The 18,525-nt window shown below is 44.8% G+C and overlaps 1 protein-coding gene across 1 annotated transcript in view; it reads right to left on the bottom strand.

The window, feature by feature from the left end:
- The window catches only part of isoc2 (isochorismatase domain containing 2), a 38,583-nt gene extending 27,179 nt beyond the window's left edge, over positions 1-11,404 (bottom strand). The window contains exon 1 of the mRNA XM_059957661.1: positions 11,346-11,404. The gene's annotated coding sequence lies outside the window, so the exon portion shown is untranslated. The remainder of the gene's footprint in view (positions 1-11,345) is intronic.
- Positions 11,405-18,525: the final 7,121 nt, after the last annotated feature.

Below are 18,525 nucleotides of genomic sequence, written 5' to 3'. Positions count from 1 at the left end.
TCTGTGCAAGCTTCTGTTAAGGTTCCCTTTTCCTCTCACTGTTCCTAGTTAAGTTGTGTGTTCTTCATAGTGGCGGTTGGAGTACTGGGAGGCCCAGAGTCTCCGACGGAACTACATCTGCGTGAAGGTTTCCAGCTGCAGCAGCTGGATGACTTTCGGCTTGAACAGAACAGCGAGGAGACCATCAATGGGGGTTACCGGGAAGTAGCAGGAGTCAGGTGACTGTTAGGAGAAACGGAAATGTGTCGAGCATTCCCCTCAGTAATAAGTATACCGCACTGAATACCGTAGACATTCCCCTCAGTAATAAGTATACCGCACTGAATACCGTAGACATTCCCCTCAGTAATAAGTATACCGCACTGAATACCGTAGACATTCCCCTCAGTAATAAGTATACCGCACTGAATACCGTAGACATTCCCCTCAGTAATAAGTATACCGCACTGAATACCGTAGACATTCCCCTCAGTAATAAGTATACCGCACTGAATACCGTAGACATTCCCCTCAGTAATAAGTATACCGCACTGAATACCGTAGACATTCCCCTCAGTAATAAGTATACCGCACTGAATACCGTAGACATTCCCCTCAGTAATAAGTATACCGCACTGAATACCGTAGACATTCCCCTCAGTAATAAGTATACCGCACTGAATACCGTAGACATTCCCCTCAGTAATAAGTATACCGCACTGAATACCGTAGACATTCCCCTCAGTAATAAGTATACCGCACTGAATACCGTAGACATTCCCCTCAGTAATAAGTATACCGCACTGAATACCGTAGACATTCCCCTCAGTAATAAGTATACCGCACTGAATACCGTAGACATTCCCCTCAGTAATAAGTATACCGCACTGAATACCGTAGACATTCCCCTCAGTAATAAGTATACCGCATTGAATACCGTAGACATTCCCCTCAGTAATAAGTATACCGCACTGAATACCGTAGACATTCCCCTCAGTAATGTATACCGCACTGAATACCGTAGACATTCCCCTCAGTAATAAGTATACCGCACTGAATACCGTAGACATTCCCCTCAGTAATAAGTATACCGCACTGAATACCGTAGACATTCCCCTCAGTAACAAGTATACCGCACTGAATACCGTAGACATTCCCCTCAGTAATAAGTATACCGCACTGAATACCGTAGACATTCCCCTCAGTAATAAGTATACCGCACTGAATACCGTAGACATTCCCCTCAGTAATAAGTATACCGCATTGAATACCGTAGACATTCCCCTCAGTAATAAGTATACCGCATTGAATACCGTAGATATTCCCCTCAGTAATAAGTATACCGCATTGAATACCGTAGACATTCCCCTCAGTAATAAGTATAACGCACTGAATACCGTAGACATTCCCCTCAGTAATAAGTATACCGCATTGAATACCGTAGACATTCCCCTCAGTAATAAGTATACCGCATTGAATACCGTAGACATTCCCCTCAGTAATAAGTATACCGCACTGAATACCGTAGACATTCCCCTCAGTAATAAGTATACCGCACTGAATACCGTAGACATTCCCCTCAGTAATAAGTATACCGCATTGAATACCGTAGACATTCCCCTCAGTAATAAGTATACCGCACTGAATACCGTAGACATTCCCCTCAGTAATAAGTATACCGCATTGAATACCGTAGACATTCCCCTCAGTAATAAGTATACCGCACTGAATACCGTAGACATTCCCCTCAGTAATAAGTATACCGCACTGAATACCGTAGACATTCCCCTCAGTAATAAGTATACCGCACTGAATACCGTAGACATTCCCCTCAGTAATAAGTATACCGCACTGAATACCGTAGACATTCCCCTCAGTAATAAGTATACCGCACTGAATACCGTAGACATTCCCCTCAGTAATAAGTATACCGCACTGAATACCGTAGACATTCCCCTCAGTAATAAGTATACCGCACTGAATACCGTAGACATTCCCCTCAGTAATAAGTATACCGCACTGAATACCGTAGACATTCCCCTCAGTAATAAGTATACCGCACTGAATACCGTAGACATTCCCCTCAGTAATAAGTATACCGCACTGAATACCGTAGACATTCCCCTCAGTAATAAGTATACTGCATTGAATGTGAAGTTATCCACTTTGGAAGCAGGAACAAGAGGGCAGAGTATTGTCTGAACGGTGTCGAGTTAGGTAAGGGAGAAATGCAAAGAGACCTAGGAGTCCTAGTTCATCAGTCAATGAAGGTGAATGAGCAAGTGCAACAGGCAGTGAAGAGGGCAAATGGAATGTTGGCCTTTATTACAAAGGGAATTGAATACAAGAGCAAGGATGTCCTTTTGCATTTGTACAGGGCCCTGGTGAGACCACACCTGGAATATTGTGTACAGTTTTGGTCTCCAGGTTTAAGGAAGGACATTCTGGCAATTGAGGAAGTGCAGCGTAGATTCACTAGGTTGATTCCTGGGATGGCAGGGCTGTCTTACGCAGAGAGATTAGAGAGATTGGGCTTGTACACGCTGGAATTGAGGAGATTGAGAGGGGATCTGATTGAAACGTTTAAGATAATTAAAGGATTTGATAGGATTGAGGCAGGAAATATGTTCCAGATGTTGGGAGAGTCCAGTACCAGAGGGCATGGATTGAGAATAAGAGGTCAGTTATTTAAAACAGAGTTGAGGAAGAACTTCTTCTCCCAGAGAGTTGTGGAGGTGTGGAATGCACTGCCTCAGAAGACGGTGGAGGCCAATTCTCTGGATGCTTTCAAGAAGGAGCTAGATAGATATCTGATGGATAGGGGAATCAAGGGATATGGGGACAAGGCAGGGACTGGGTATTGATAGTGAATGATCAGCCATGTTCACAGAATGGCGGTGCAGACTCGAGGGGCCGAATGGTCTACTTCTGCACCTATTGTCTATTGTCTAATACCGTAGACATTCCCCTCAGTAATAAGTATACCGCATTGAATACCCTTGTCATTCCCCTCAGTAATAAGTATACTGCATTGAATACCGTAGACATTCCCCTCAGTAATAAGTATACCGCATTGAATACCCTTGTCATTCCCCTCAGTAATAAGTATACCGCATTGAATACCCTTGTCATTCCCCTCAGTAATAAGTATACCGCATTGAATACCCTTGTCATTCCCCTCAGTAATAAGTATACTGCATTGAATACCGTAGACATTCCCCTCAGTAATAAGTATACCGCATTGAATACCCTTGTCATTCCCCTCAGTAATAAGTATACTGCATTGAATACCGTAGACATTCCCCTCAGTAATAAGTATCCCATCGTGTGGGACGACCTCCCAGAGACCGGGTTACTGGCACTGAGTGAGGGCCCGTGGTGCAGAAGGGAGACAATGGGTGGTAGCAATAGGGGGCTCAATAGTCACGGGAAGAGTCAGGAGATTTTGTAGATGTGAATGTGTCACCTGAATGGTACGATGCCTCCCAGGTGCCAGGGTCAGGGATGTCTTGGATCACATCCACAACATTTTGTAGAGGGAGGGGAGTAGCCAGATGTCTGGCTATTGGTACCAATGACATAGAAAGGAAAGTAGAGAGGTCCTGAGAAGAGAATTTGGAGAGCCAGGTAGAAAGCTGAGGAGCAGGACCTCCAGGGTAGTAATTTCTTGACTGCTGCCCCTGCCACACACCAGCCAGGGTGGAAACAGGATGATTTGGCAAATTAGTGCATGGCTGAGAAGCTGGTGCAGAGACAGGGCTTCAGGCTCTTGGATCATTGGGATCTTTTCTGGGGGAGGCATGACAGCTTGCACCTGAACCTGAGTGGGACCAATATTCTCACGGGCAGGTTTGTTAGGGTTAGGGTTTAACCTAATTTGGCAGGGGTGGTGGGAACTGGAGTGAAGGGACTCAGGATAGGACAGATGGTAAAAAAGCAAAGATACCGTGCAGTCAGACTATTAGAAAGGGCAGACAGATGATAGGGCATAATTGCAGCCAGCAAGGTGCGTTAGGGTTTCAGAATGAAAAAGGGCAGCAAATACAGAACTCAATGTGTATTATCTCAGTGCACGGAGTGTAAGGAATAAGGTGGATGATCTTCTTGTGCTATTACAGATTGTCAGGTCTGATGTTGTGGCTGTCACTGAATTAAGGCTGAAGGATTTTCGTAGTTGGGAGCTGAATGTCCAAGGCTACACGTTGTATCAGAGGGATAGGAAGGTAGGCAGAGGGCGTGGTGTGGCATCAAATCAGTCGAAGGATGTGACATAGGATTGGATAATGTTGAATCCTTGGGGGTTGAGTTAAGAAACTGCAAGGGTAAACGAACCCTGATGGCAGTTATACACAGGCCTCCCAACAGTAACTGAGATGTGGTTCACAGATTACAACAGGAAATAGAAAAGGCGAGTCAAAAGGGCAATGTTATGATAGTCATGAAAGATTTCAACATGCAGGTTGTTTGGGAAAATCAGGCTGGTAACACATCTCAAGAGAGTGAGTTTGTTGAAAGCCAATGAGATAGCTGACATTCACATCTGGGTTGAACTCCATCTTACACCTCTCAGCCCAGTTCTGCATCCTATAGCTGTCCCGCTGTAACTTCTGATAACCCTCAAGACTATCCACAACATCCCCAACTTTTGTGTCATCAGCAACTTACTAATCCACTCTTCTACTTCTACATCCAGGTCATTTATAAAAATCAAAGAGGAGGGGTCCCAGAACAGATTCCTGCAGAACGCCACTGGTCACCGTCCTCCAAGTGGAATACAATCCATCTACAACCACCCTTTGCCTTCTGTGGACAAGCCAATTCTGGATCTACAAAGCAAGGTCTCCTTGGACCCCATGCCTCCTTACTTTCTGACTGAGCCTTGCATGGGGAACCTTATTAAATACCTTACTGAAATCCATATACACTACATCCACTGCTCTACCTTAATGTTACATCCTCAAATAATTCAATCAGGTTCATAAGGCACGACCTGCCCTTGATAAACCGTGCTGACTGTCCCTAATCAGATTATGTCTCTCCAAATGCTCATAAATCCTGCCTCAGGATCTTCTCCAACAACTTACTGAAGTAAGTCTCACTGGTCTATAATTTCCTGGGTTATCTCTACTCACTTTCTTGAACAAGGGAACAACATTTGCAACCCTCCAATCCTCTGGTACTTCCCCCATCCTTATTGATGACGCAAGGAACATCCCCAGAGGCTCAGCAATCTCCTCCCTCACTTTCCAGAGTAGCCTGGAGTATATCTCGTCTGGTCCTGGCGACTTATCTAACTTAATACTTTCAAAAGCTCCAGCACATCCTCTTTCCTAATGTCTACATGCTCAAGCATTTCAGTCTGCTGTAAGTCGTCCCCATAATTGCCAAGGTCTTTTTCCCTGGTGAATACAAGTTAAGTATTCATTAAGTATCTCCACTACCTCCTCCGTCGCCATGCACAAGCTTCCACTATTGCACGATCGGTCCTATTCTCACTCGGCTTATCCTCTTTCTCTTCACGTACTTGGAGAATGCCTTGGGGTTTTCCTTAATCCTGCCCGCCAAGGCCTTCTCATGACCCCTTCCGGCTCTCGTAATTCCATTCTTAAGCTCCTTCCTGGCAACTCTGTAATTTTCCAGAACTCCATCAGTACCTTTGAACCTTTTGTAAGCTTTTCTTCTTAACTAGACTTTCCACTGCCTTTCTACACCATGGTTCTTTACCTACCGTCCTTCCCTTGCCTCAATGGAACATACCTATGCAGAACGCCATGCAAATGTTCCCTGAACGTTTGCCACATTTCTGATGTGCATTTCCCTGAGACCATCTGCTCCCAAGTTCCTGCCTAATAGCATCATATTTCCCTCACCCCAATTAAAGGTTTTCCCAAATTGTCGGCTCCCAACCCTCTTCAATGCCATGTAAAGGAGATAAAGTTGGGATCACTATCTCCAAAATGCTCTCGCACCAAGAGATCTGACCCCTGACCAGGTTCATTTCCCAACACCAGATCAAGTGCAGCCTGTCCTCTAGCTGGCTTATCTACATACTGTGTTAGGAAACCTTCCTGAACACACCTGACAAACCCCTCCACCCCATCTAAGCCCCTGGCTTTAAGGAGATGCCGGTCAATGTGAGGAAAGTTAAAAATTCCCATCTCAACAACCCTGTTATTGTTGCCCTGTTCCAGAATCTGCCTCCTCACCTGCTCCTCGACATCCCTGTTACTATTGGGGGGTCTATAAAAACACCCAGTAGAATTATTGCCCCTTTCCTGTTTCTGACTTCCACCCACACTGACTCAGTAGATAATTCCTCCATGGTCGTGGCAGAGATTGTGGAGGCATTAGTAATGATCTTTCAAAAGTGGTGCCAAAAGACTGGAAAATTGCAAATATCACTTAAGAAAGGAGGAAGGCAGCAGAAAGAAAATTACAGACCAGTTAGCCTGACCTCAGTGGTTGGGAAGATATTGGAGTCAATGATTATGGATGAAGTGATAGAGTACTTCATGCCACAGAACAAGATGGGACAAAGTCAGCGTGGTTTCCAGAAGGGAATTTCCTGCCTGACAAACCTTTCAAATTCTTCCAGGAAATTACAAGGAGGATAGATAAAGGGGATGCAGTGGATGTTGCATATTTGGACTTTCAGAAGGCCTTTGACAAGGTGCCACACGTGAGGCTGCTCACCAAGTTAAGAGCCCATGGTATTACAGGAAAGTTACTAACATGTTAGAGCATTGGCTGATTGGTAGCAGACAGCGAGTGGGAATAAAAGAATCCATTTTGCCAGTGACTGGTGGAGTTCTGCAGGGGTCAATGTCGGGACCACTGCTTTTTATGCTGTATATCAATGATTTAGATGATGGAATAGATGGCTTTGTTGCCAAGTTTGCAGATAATACAAAGATTGGTGGAGGGGTAGGTAGTATTGAGGAAACAGGTAGGCTGCAGAAAGACTGTGACAAATGAGGACAATGGGCAAGAAAGTGGCAAATGAAATACAATGTTGGGATATGCATGGTCATGCACTTTGGTAGTAGAAATAAATGTGCAGACTATTTTCCAAACAGGGAGAAAATCCAAAAATCTGAGACGCAGAGGGACTTGGGAGTCCTTGTGAAGAACATCCTAAAGGTTGAACACTTGCAGATAAGTCAGTGGTGAGGAAGGCAAATGCAATGTTAGTATTCATTTCAAGAGGATTAGAATACAAGAGCGGGGATGTGATGCTGAGGCTTTATAAGGCCCTGGTGAGGCCTCACCTTGAGTTTTGTGAACAGTTTTGAGTTTCTCATCTAAGAAAAGATGTGCTGGCATTGGAGAGGGTTCAGAGGAGGTTCACAAGGATGATTCTGGGAATGAAAGGGTTATCATACGAGGAAAGTTTGATGGCTCTGGGTCTGTACTCATTGAAATTTAGAAGGATGAGAGGGGAATTCATTGAAACCTTTCAAATGTTGAAAGGCCTAGACAGTGTAGATGTGGAAAAGATGTTTCCCATGGTGGAATAGTCTAGGACAAGGGGGCACAGCCTCAGGATAGAGAGTTATTCATTTAAAACAGAGATGTGAAGAAATTTCTTTAGTCAGAGGGAGGTGAATCTGTGGGATTTGTTACCACAGGCGGCTGTGGAGGTCAAACCTTTGGGTGTACGTAAGACAGGTTGATAGATTCCTGATTAGTCAGGCCAAGAAGAGATACAGGGAGAAGGCTTAGGACTAAGGATGAGAGGGAAAATGGGTCAGCCATAATGCAATGCCGGGCCAAATTGTGTAATTCTGCTCCTAAATTTTGTGGTCTTATCACACAGAAGAGAGAATCTGCAGACGCTGGAAATCTAAGCAAAGCACAAAGATGCTGCAGCAGGTCGACTGGGAAAATCAGGATCTTGAGAGCGAGTTTATTGAATACATAGAACATAGAATAGTACAGCACATTACAGACCCTTCGGCCCACAATGTTGTGCCGACCCTCAAACCCTGCCTCCCATATAACCCCTTACCTTAAATTCCTTCATATACCTGTCTGGTAGTCTCTTAAACTTCACTAGTGTATCTGCCTCCACCACTGACTCAGGCAGTGCATTCCACGCACCAACCACTCTGAGTGAAAAACCTTCCTCTAATATCCCCCTTGAACTTCCCTCCCCTTACCTTAAAGCCATGTCCTCTTGTACTGAGCAGTGGTGCCCTGGGGAAGAGGCGCTGGCTGTCCACTCTGTCTATTCCTCTTAATATCTTGTACACCTCTATCATGTCTCCTCTCATCCTCCTTCTCTCCAGAGAGTAAAATCCTAGCTCCCTTAATCTCTGATCATAATGCATACTCTCTAAACCAGGCAGCATCCTGGTAAATCTCCTCTGTACCCTTTCCAATACTTCCACATCCTTCCTATAGTGAGGCGGCCAGAACTGGACACAGTACTCCAAGTGTGGCCTAACCAGAGTTTTACAGAGCTGCATCATTACATCGCATCTCTTAAACTCTATCCCTCCACTTATGAAAGCTAACACTTCATAAGCTTTCTTAACTACCCTATCTACCTGTGAGGCAACTTTCAGAGATCTGTGGACATGTACCCCCAGATCCCTCTGCTCCTCCACACTACCAAGTATCCTACCATTTACTTTGTACTCTGCCTTGGGAGTTTGTCCTTCCAAAGTGTACCACCTCACACTTCTCTGGGTTAAACTCCATCTGCCACTTCTCAGCCCACTTCTGCATCCTATCAATGTCTCTCTGCAATCTTCGACAATCCTCTACACTATCTACAACACCACCAACCTTTGTGTCGTCTGCAAACTTGCCAACCCACCCTTCTACCCCCATATCCAGGTTGTTAATAAAAATCATGAAAAATAGAGGTCCCAGAACAGATCCTTGTGGGACACCACTAGTCACAACCCTCCAATCTGAATGTACTCCCTCCACCATGACCCTCTGCTTTCTGCAGGCAAGCCAATCCAAACGTCCCTGGATCCCGTGCCTTCTGACTTTCTGAATAAGCCTACTGTGTGGAACCTTTTCAAATGCCTTACTAAAATCCATGTAGATCACATCCACTGCACTACCCTCATCTATATGCCTGGTCACCTCCTCAAAGAACTCTATCAGGCTTGTTAGACATGGTCTTCCCTTCATAAAGCCATGCTGACTGTCCCTGATCAGCCATGATTCTCTAAATGCCCATAGATCCTATCTCTAAGAATCTTTTCCAACAGCTTTCCCACCACAGACGTAAGGCTCACTGGTCTATAATTACCTGGACTACCCCTACTACCTTTTTTGAACAAGGGGACAACATTTGCCTCCCTCCAATCCTCCGGTACCATTCCCATGGACAACGAGGACATAAAGATCCTAGCCAGAGGTTCAGCAATCTCTTCCCTCGCCTCGTGGAGCAGCCTGGGGAATATTCCGTCAGGCCCAGAGACTTATCCGTCCTGATGTATTTTAACAACTCCAACACCTCCCCTCCCTTAATAACAACATGCTCCAGAACATCAACCTCACTCATATTGTCCTCACCATCATCATTCCCTCTCAGTGGTGAATACCGAAGAGAAGTATTCATCGAGGACTTCGCTCACTTCCACAGCCTCCAGGCACATCTTCCCACCTTATCTCTAATCGGTCCTACCTTCACTCCTGTCATCCTTTTGTTCTTCACATGAAGAATGCCCTAGGGTTTTCCTTTACCCTACTCACCAAGGCCTTTTCATGTCCCCTTCTTGCCCTCCTCAGCCCCTTCTTAAGCTCCTTTCTTGCTACCCTATATTCCTCAATAGACCCATCTGATCCTTGCTTCCTAAACCTCATGTGTGCTGCCTTCTTCCACCTGACTAGATTTTCCACTTCACTTGTCACCCATGGTTCCTTCACCCTACCATTCTTTATCTTCCTCACCGGGACAAATTTATCCCTAACAACCTGCAAGAGATCCTTAAACATCAGCCACATGCCCATAGTACATTTCCCTGCAAAAACATCATCCCAATTCACACCTGCAAGTTCTAGCCCTATAGCCTCATAATTTGCCCTTCCCCAATTAAAAATTTTCCTGTCCTCTCTGATTCTATCCTTTTCCATTTTAATGCTAAAGGCCAGGGAGCGGTGATCACTGTCCCCCAGATGCTCACCCACTGACAGATCTGTGACCTGACCCGGTTTGTTACCTAATACTAGATCTAGTATGGCATTCCCCCTAGTTGGTCTGTCAACATACTGTGACAGGAATCCATCCTGGACACATTTAACAAACTCTGCCCCATCTAAACCCTTGGAACTAATCAAGTGCCAATCAATATAAGGGAAGTTAAAGTCACCCATGATAACAACCCTCACACACAAAATGCTGGTGGAACACAGCAGGCCAGGCAGCATCTATAAGGAGAAGCACTGTTGATGTTTCGGGCCGAGACCCTTCGTCAGGACTAATGGGTCCTTATGGACGCTGCCTGGCCTGCTGTGCTCCACCAGCATTTTGTGTGTGTTGTTGTTTGAATTTCCAGCATCTGCAGATTTCCTCGTGTTTGCATGATAACAACCTTGTTATTTTTGCACCTTTCCAAAATCTGTCTCCCAATCTCTGCTGCTACCAGGGGGCCTATAGAATATTCCCAATATAGTAACTGCTCCCTTCCTGTTCCTGACTTCCACCCATACTGATTCAAAAGAGTCATTACCCACCCTCTCAGCTAATGGACCACTTTTTAGAGCAGCTTGTTCTTGAGCCTACCAGGGGATCAGCTACACTGGACTGGGTGGTTGGAGAGAGGGGAGTGGGACGAGAGGGACACGGGGGAGAGAGACGAGAGAGAGGGAGGGATACAGGGGAGAGAGAGTGGGGGGAGGGCAGTGGGGTGGGAGTCCTGCCTTTAACTGTGCCGTGACCCTCAGCATTTCACCATCTTGAGGCAACAGCTGTGGGTGAGACACCCGGTGATCTCCCTGCCCTGTCTTTCTCCTTGCCCCCGCCCAGAGGGCTGAGCTGCTCCCTCGTGTCGAGAGGGACCGAATTATCCCCAGTGTGGTAGAACTGCCTCAACCTATCCAGGGGAGGGCTGAACCTGTTTCCCAGATCTGGGATAGCCGCTTGACGGGCTGAGCGGCCTTCCTCATTAACATCCCGCCTCCCGAATGGCTCTCCTCCAATCCTATTGACGGAAACGCTCCGCCCCTCCTTACCATTGGACGGTGGCCGTGCTAAGCGCTCGTGAGAAGTGATTGACAGGTGTGTATGAGGAGGGCGTGGAGGGGGTGAAGGGGTCCCTCGGCGGCGGGGAGGGAGGGAGTGAGGGAGGGAGGGAGGGAGGGAGTGAGGGAGTGGGTGGTCGCCCTCCCGATCCTCTCGCACTCACCTCACCTCCTCCTGCTCCTGCGGGACGAGCCTCCAACGCGCACGCGCGTACCCTCCCACCCAAAGCGCAAGCGCAGCGCCCGTCCTGATTCAGGATGGTAGGCTTTCTCTTGCGCGTTGCTTGCTGGGAAGTGCATGGCGCCATCGCCGCCCTGTTTTCCGAAAATCTCCCTCAAGCGTCGCAGGGAGCCTGGTAAGTGGGCGTGCAGATTAAAAGCGCTGGAACCTACCGTTGCTTGAATCTGGAGTCGAGGATTGTTTAATAATGATTTTAAATTTATTGGACGAAAGTTTGGAGGGGTTGTCACAGGTAGGTTTTTGCACACGTAGTGTGGTGGGTGCGTGGAATTTGCTGCCAAGAGTAACGACAGATTAATTAGGGGCATTTAACAGAAGAGCTTGATTGGTTAAAAGGTCAGTACTATGTCGTGGGCTGAAGGGTAATGTCTAAGTCCTAAACACCCTGTGGTTAACCCTGGGGTGTGTGTGGCAAGACATTAAAAGGAGTTTTAACCCCTGCCTGTCTTTGGAAATGTGTAATGGATGGTGAGGAGAAGGCTTCATTCTATGTCTGAGACTGGGAGTGTTTGATGGGATATTGTAGAGAAAACTTCACTCTGTGTCTGACCCTAGGAGTGTGTGATGGAATGGTACAAAGATTCACTGCTCCAACCAAACTAGCCAAAATGAGCATTGCTGATATCAGGGACATTTAGAATTGAAACCATTGTCAATTGTATAACACTTTAGGTCTTATAAGTGTGAACAAAAGGAAGGGGCACCCATTTCAGCATGCATGGCTGAATTGAAGATGATGCACTGTAAGATAATTTAGTTTGTTGAATCTTACAAGAAAGCATTCAGAAATGGCTTCTAACTGAAATACAACTCACACTGAAAAGAGCAGTTGAAATTGCTGCATCAATGGAAACAGCAGACAGAGGTGCAGTTGATTTGCAGTCAGGAATGAAAAGGAACATGAACAAAATTGCAACGTCTAAACAGAAACTGCCCTGGCCAAACAAACTCTGTTACTGTTGTGGCAGGAGCTCACATTCACCAGACCAATGCAGGCTTAAAAGCAAAACTTGCAGAAAATGCAACAAAGTAGATCACATACAAAGAGCATGCTGGACTGACAAAGGTAAATAGACTGCACAGGGAGGAGAAATAGATTTAAAAGTCAAGTTGCAGTTTTGAAAAGGGCACTAATCTGATTTTAAAAAAATTGATAATGATTGACACAGGACTAAGTAGCCTTGAGACTTGCGTTGTGAAAACTAAAAAGAGAGAAGCAATATGCCTTACACCAGAAGTGAACGGCAAATTAATTAAAAAGGAATTGGACGCTGGTTCAGCTGTTTCAGTCATCCCACAAAGTGAGTTTGAACAACATTTCAAAGGTACTAAACTGAAGTCTGCAGATATCCAACTAAGAACTTCATATGGACAAAACAACTCCAGTGTGAATGACATCCATAACAGTGAAATACGACAACCAAAGAGCCACATGGACTTGTATGTGGTAAAAACACGAGTGGCCAAAGTAAAAAACAAATCTTAAGAGTTTTATATGGGTGATGTATGTGCAGTTTGAAAATATATTTACTTTTGAACTTTGAACAAATGTAAAGGAGAACAAAATAATTGCTCTCCAGAGCCGATACAGCACAAAAAAAACAAAGTAAGATAAAAAAACACAACAATCATGAATACACAATAAATATACAGAACCTATGAAGAGTATTCACAAACCCCCGCCCCCCTGGAAGTTTTCATGTTTTATTGTTTCACGACATTGAGTCACAGTGGATTTAATTTGGCTTTTTTGACACTGATCAACAGAGAAGACTCTTTCGTGTCAAAGTGAAAACAAATTTCTACAAATTGGTCTAAATTTATTACAATTATTAAACGCAAAATAATTGCATAATTACTCACCCCTTTCAAGTCAGGTACTTGCTGCACCTTTGTCAGCATTGAGAGCCTAGAGGCTGCGTGAATAGCTCTCTGTCAGCTTTGCACATCTGAACACTGCAATTTTTCCCCATTTTTCTTTACAAGACAGCCTGGGATCATCAGTGAACAGCCCTTTTCAAGCCTATACACATTTTCAATTGGATTGAGATCTGAACTCTGACTTGGCCACTCCAGGACATTAAGTTTGTTGTTTTAAGCCATTCCTGCGTAGCTTTGGCTTTATGCTTAGGGTCATTGTCTTGCTAGAAAACAAATCTCCCCAAGTCGCAGTTCTCTTGCAGATTGCATCAGGTTTTCCTCCAGGATCTCCCTGTACCTTGCTACATTCTTTTTACCCTCTTCCTTCACAAGCCTTCTCGGGCCTGCACCCCCACAGCATGATGCAGCCACCACCGTGCTTCACGGTAGGGATGGTGTGTTTTTGATGATGTGCAATGTTTAGTCTGAGTTCATATGAGTTCAGTGGCTCTCACTTTGCCACTCTCCCATAAAGCTGCCACTAGTGAAGCACCTGGGCAATAGTTGTTGTATGCGCAGTCTCTCCCATCTCAGCCACTGAAGTTTGTAACTCCTCCAGAGTTGTCATAGGTCTCTTGGTGGCCGACCTCACTACTCCCCTTCTTGCACGGTCACAGTTTTTGAGGAGAGCCTGCTCTAGGCAGATTTACAGCTGGTCTGTATTTTTCCCATTTCTTGATGATCTTAACTGTACTCCAAATGATATTCAGTAACTTAGAAATTTTCTTGTATCCATCTCCTGACTTGTGCTTTTCAATAACCTTTCCACAGAGTTACTTGGAGTGTTTTGTGGCTTCTAAAACCAATTGCCCGTATCAGTGCTGATTAAAGGGGGGGGGTGAATACTTGTGCAATCAATTATTTTGTGTTTTATATTTCTAATTAATTTAGATCACTTTGACATAGAAACATAGAAAATAGGTGCAGGAGTAGGCCATTCGGCCCTTCAAGCCTGCACCGCCATTCAGTATGATCATGGCTGATCATCCAACTCAGAACCCTGTACCTGCTTTCTCTCCATACCCCCCGATCCCTTTAGCCACAAGGGCCATATCTAACTTCCTCTTAAATATAGCCAATGAACCGGCCTCAACTGTTTCCTGTGGCAGAGAATTCCACAGATTCACCACTCTCTGTGTGAAGAAATTTTTCCTCATCTCGGTCCTAAAAGGCTTCCCCTTTATCCTTGAACTGTGACCCCTCGTTCTGGACTTCCCCAACATCAGAAACAATCTTCCTGCATCTAGTTTGTCCAACCCCTTTAGAATTTTATATGTTTCAATAAGATCCCCCCTTAATCTTCTAAATTCCAGTGAGTACCGGTATAAGCCTAGGTGATCCTGTCTTTCTTCATATGAAAGTCCTGCCATCCCAGGAATCAATCTGGTGAACCTTCTCTGTACTCCCTCTATGGCAAGAATGTCTTTCCTCAGATTAGGGGACCAAAACTGCACACGATATTCTAGGTGCGGTCTCACCAAGGCCTTGTACAACTGCAGTAGAACCTCCCTGCTCCTGTACTCAAATCCTTTTGCTATGAATGCCAACATACCATTTGCCTGCTGTACCTGCATGCCCACCTTCAATGACTGATGTACAATGACACCCAGGTCTCGTTGCATCTCCCCTTTTCCTAATCGGCCACCGTTCAGATAATAATCTGTTTTCCTGTTCTTGCAACCAAAGTAGATAACCTCACATTTATCCACATTAAATTGCATCTGCCATGAATTTGCCCACTCACCTACCCTATCCAAGTCACCCTGCATCCTCTTAGCATCCTCCTCACAGCTAACACCGCCGCCCAGCTTCGTGTCATCTGCCAACTTGGAGATGCTGCTTTTAATTCCCTCGTCTAAATCATTAATATATATTGTAAACAACTGGGGTCCCAGCACTGAGCCTTGTGGTACCCCACCAGTCACTGCCTGCCATTCTGAAAAGGTCCCGTTTACTCCCACTCTTTGCTTCCTGTCTGCCAACCAATTCTCTATCCACATCAACACCATACCCCCAATACCGTGTGCTTTAAGTTTGCACACTAATCTCCTGTGTGGGACCTTGTCAAAAGTCTTTTGAAAATCTAAATATACCACATCCACCGGTTCTCCCCATCCACTCTACTAGTTACATCTTCAAAAAATTCTATAAGATTCGTCAGACATGATTTTCCTTTCACAAATCCATGCTGACTTTGTCCGATGATTTCACCTCTTTCCAAATGTACTGTTATCACATCTTTGATAACTGACTCTAGCATTTTCCCCACCACCGATGTCAGACTAACTGGTCTATAATTCCCTGGTTTCTCTCTCCCTCCTTTTTTTAAAAAGTGGGGTTACATTAGCCACCCTCCAATCCTCAGGGACTAATCCAGAATCCAAGGAGTTTTGAAAAATTATCACTAATGCATCCACTATTTCTTGGGCTACTTCCTTAAGCACTCTGAGATGCAGACCATCTGGCCCTGGGGATTTATCTGCCTTTAATCCCTTCAATTTACCTAACACCACTTCCCTACTAACATGTATTTCCCTCAGTTCCTCCATCTCACTAGACCCTCGATCCCCTACTATTTCCGGAAGATTATTTATGTCCTCCTTAGTGAAGACAGAACCAAAGTAGTTATTCAATTGGTCTGCCATGTCTTTGTTCCCTATGATCAATTCACCTTTTTCTGACTGTAAGGGACCTACATTTGTCTTAACCAATCTTTTTACAGTCGGTTTTTATGTTCCCTGCCAGCTTTCTCTCATAATCTTTTTTCCCTTTCCTAATTAAGCCCTTTGTCCTCCTCTGCTGGTCTCTGAATTTCTCCCAGTCCTCAGGTGTGCCGCTTTTTCTGGCTAATTTGTATGTTTCTTCTTTGGACTTGATACTATCCCTAATTTCTCTTGTCAGTCACGGGTGCACTACCTTCCCAGGTTTATTCTTTTGCCAAACTGGGATGAACAATTGTTGTAGTTCATCCATGCGATCTTTAAATGCTTGCCATTGCAAATCCACTGTCAACCCTTTAAGTATCAGTTGCCAGTCTATCTTAGCTAATTCACGTCTCATACCTTCAAAGTCACCCTTCTTTAAGTTCAGAACCTTTGTTTCTGAATTAACTATGTCTCTCTCCATCTTAATGAAGAATTCCACCATATTATGGTCACTCTTACCCAAGGGGCCTCGCACGACAAGATTGCTAACTAGCCCTTCCTCATTGCTCAATACCCAATCTAGAATGGCCTGCTCTCTAGTTGGTTCCTCCACATGTTGGTTCAGAAAACCATCCCGCATTCATTCCAAGAAATCCTCTTCCTCAGCACCCTTACCAATTTGGTTCACCCAATCTATATGTAGATTGAAGTCACCCATGAAAGAATCTTTTACTGTTGATCAGTGTCAAAAAAAGACAAATTAAATCCACTGTGATTCAATGTTGTGAAACAATAAAACAGGGAAACTTCTGGGGGGGGGGGGATAAAATTTTATAGGCATTGCAAGATATGATAGCTTATATCCAGGGATTGATTGTAGGTCCACAAGCTGATGTCAAGCACAGGAGTGTCTGTACGTAGAGTGACTGACAGGAAATGATAAAGTAGTGGTGGTTGGGGGTGTTGGGGAAAGGAACTGTTTTTGAGTCTGGTGGTCCTGGTATGGATAGAACAAACATTTGTACATAGCCATATGTAGTCCTGATGAGAGTGGGACAAACTCTTGATGACGCAGGGCGGGTGGGACCCTTCCTGACATTACTTCCTCTTTTCCGGCACTTTTCTGTATCTATGTCCTTAAAGGTGTGTAGGCTGGTACCGATGACGCGTTGGGCAGCTTTGACTACCCTGTTGCAGAGCCTTCTTGTTCATCACAGTGCAGTTTCCGTATCACCGGCTTGTGTCATGAAATTTGTTGTTTTACAATGGCAGTACAGACCAAAACATAATAATAAAGTCCTACATGTTACAACAGGAACATAAATTTAACTTTAAATTACCGAGGTGGTTCTAAACATAGTAAGATGACAGGAAGTGTCTATTTTAGTGCAAGAAGCATCATGAACAAAGCGGAGGAGCTTAGAGTGTGGATCAGTACTTGGAGCTATGATGTGGTGGCCATTACAGAGACTTGGATGGCTCAGGGACAGGAATGGTTACTTCGAATGCCAGGCTTTAGATGTTTCAGAAAGGACAGGGAGGAAGGCATAAGAGGTGGGGGACATGGTACTGCTGATCAGAGATAGTGTCACGGCTGCAGAAAAGGAGGAAGTCATGGAGGGGTTGTCTACGGAGTCTCTGTGGCTGGAAGTTAGAAACAGGAGGGGGTCAAGAACTCTACTGGGTGTTTTTTATAGACCACCCAATAGTAACAGGGACATTGAGGAGATTCTGGAAAGGTGTAATAATAACAGAGTTGTTGCGGTTGGAGATTTTATTTCCCAAATATTGATTGGTATCTCCCTAGAACAAAGGGTTCATAACCATATACCAATTACAGCACGGAAACAGGCAATCTCGGCCCTTCTAGTCCGTGCCAAACACTTACTCTCACCTTGTCTCACCAACCTGCACTCAGCCCATAACCCTCCATTCTTTTCCTGTCCATATACCTATACAATTTTACTTCAAATGACAATACCGAACCTGCCTCTACCACTTCTACTGGAAGCTCATTCCACACAGCTACCACTCTCTGAGTAAAGAAATTCCCCCTCATGTTACCCTTAAACTTTTGCCCCCTAACTCTCAAATCATGTCCTCTTGTTTGAATCTCCCCTACTCTCAATGGAAAAAGCCTATCCACGTCAACTCTATCTATCCCCCTCGTAATTTTAAATACCTCTATCAAGTCCCCCCTCAACCTTCTAGGCTCTGAAGAATAAAGACCTAACTTGTTCAACTTTTCTCTGTAACTTAGGTGCTGAAACCCAGGTAACGTTCTAGTAAATCTCCTCTGTACTCTCTCTATGTTGTTGACATCTTTCCTATAATTCGGTGACCAGAACTGTACACAATACTCCAAATTCGGCCTCACCAATGCCTTGTACAATTTTAACATTACATCCCAACTCCTCTCCTCAATGCTCTGATTTATAAAGGCCAACATACCAAAAGCTTTCTTCACCACCCTATCCACATGAGATTCCACCTTCAGGGAACTATGCACCATTATTCCTAGATCACTCTGTTCTACTG

The sequence above is a fragment of the Hypanus sabinus genome (assembly GCF_030144855.1).
Source record: "Hypanus sabinus isolate sHypSab1 chromosome 24 unlocalized genomic scaffold, sHypSab1.hap1 SUPER_24_unloc_7, whole genome shotgun sequence".
Lineage (NCBI taxonomy): Eukaryota > Metazoa > Chordata > Chondrichthyes > Myliobatiformes > Dasyatidae > Hypanus > Hypanus sabinus.
This window is presented reverse-complemented; position numbering and strand designations above follow the sequence as displayed.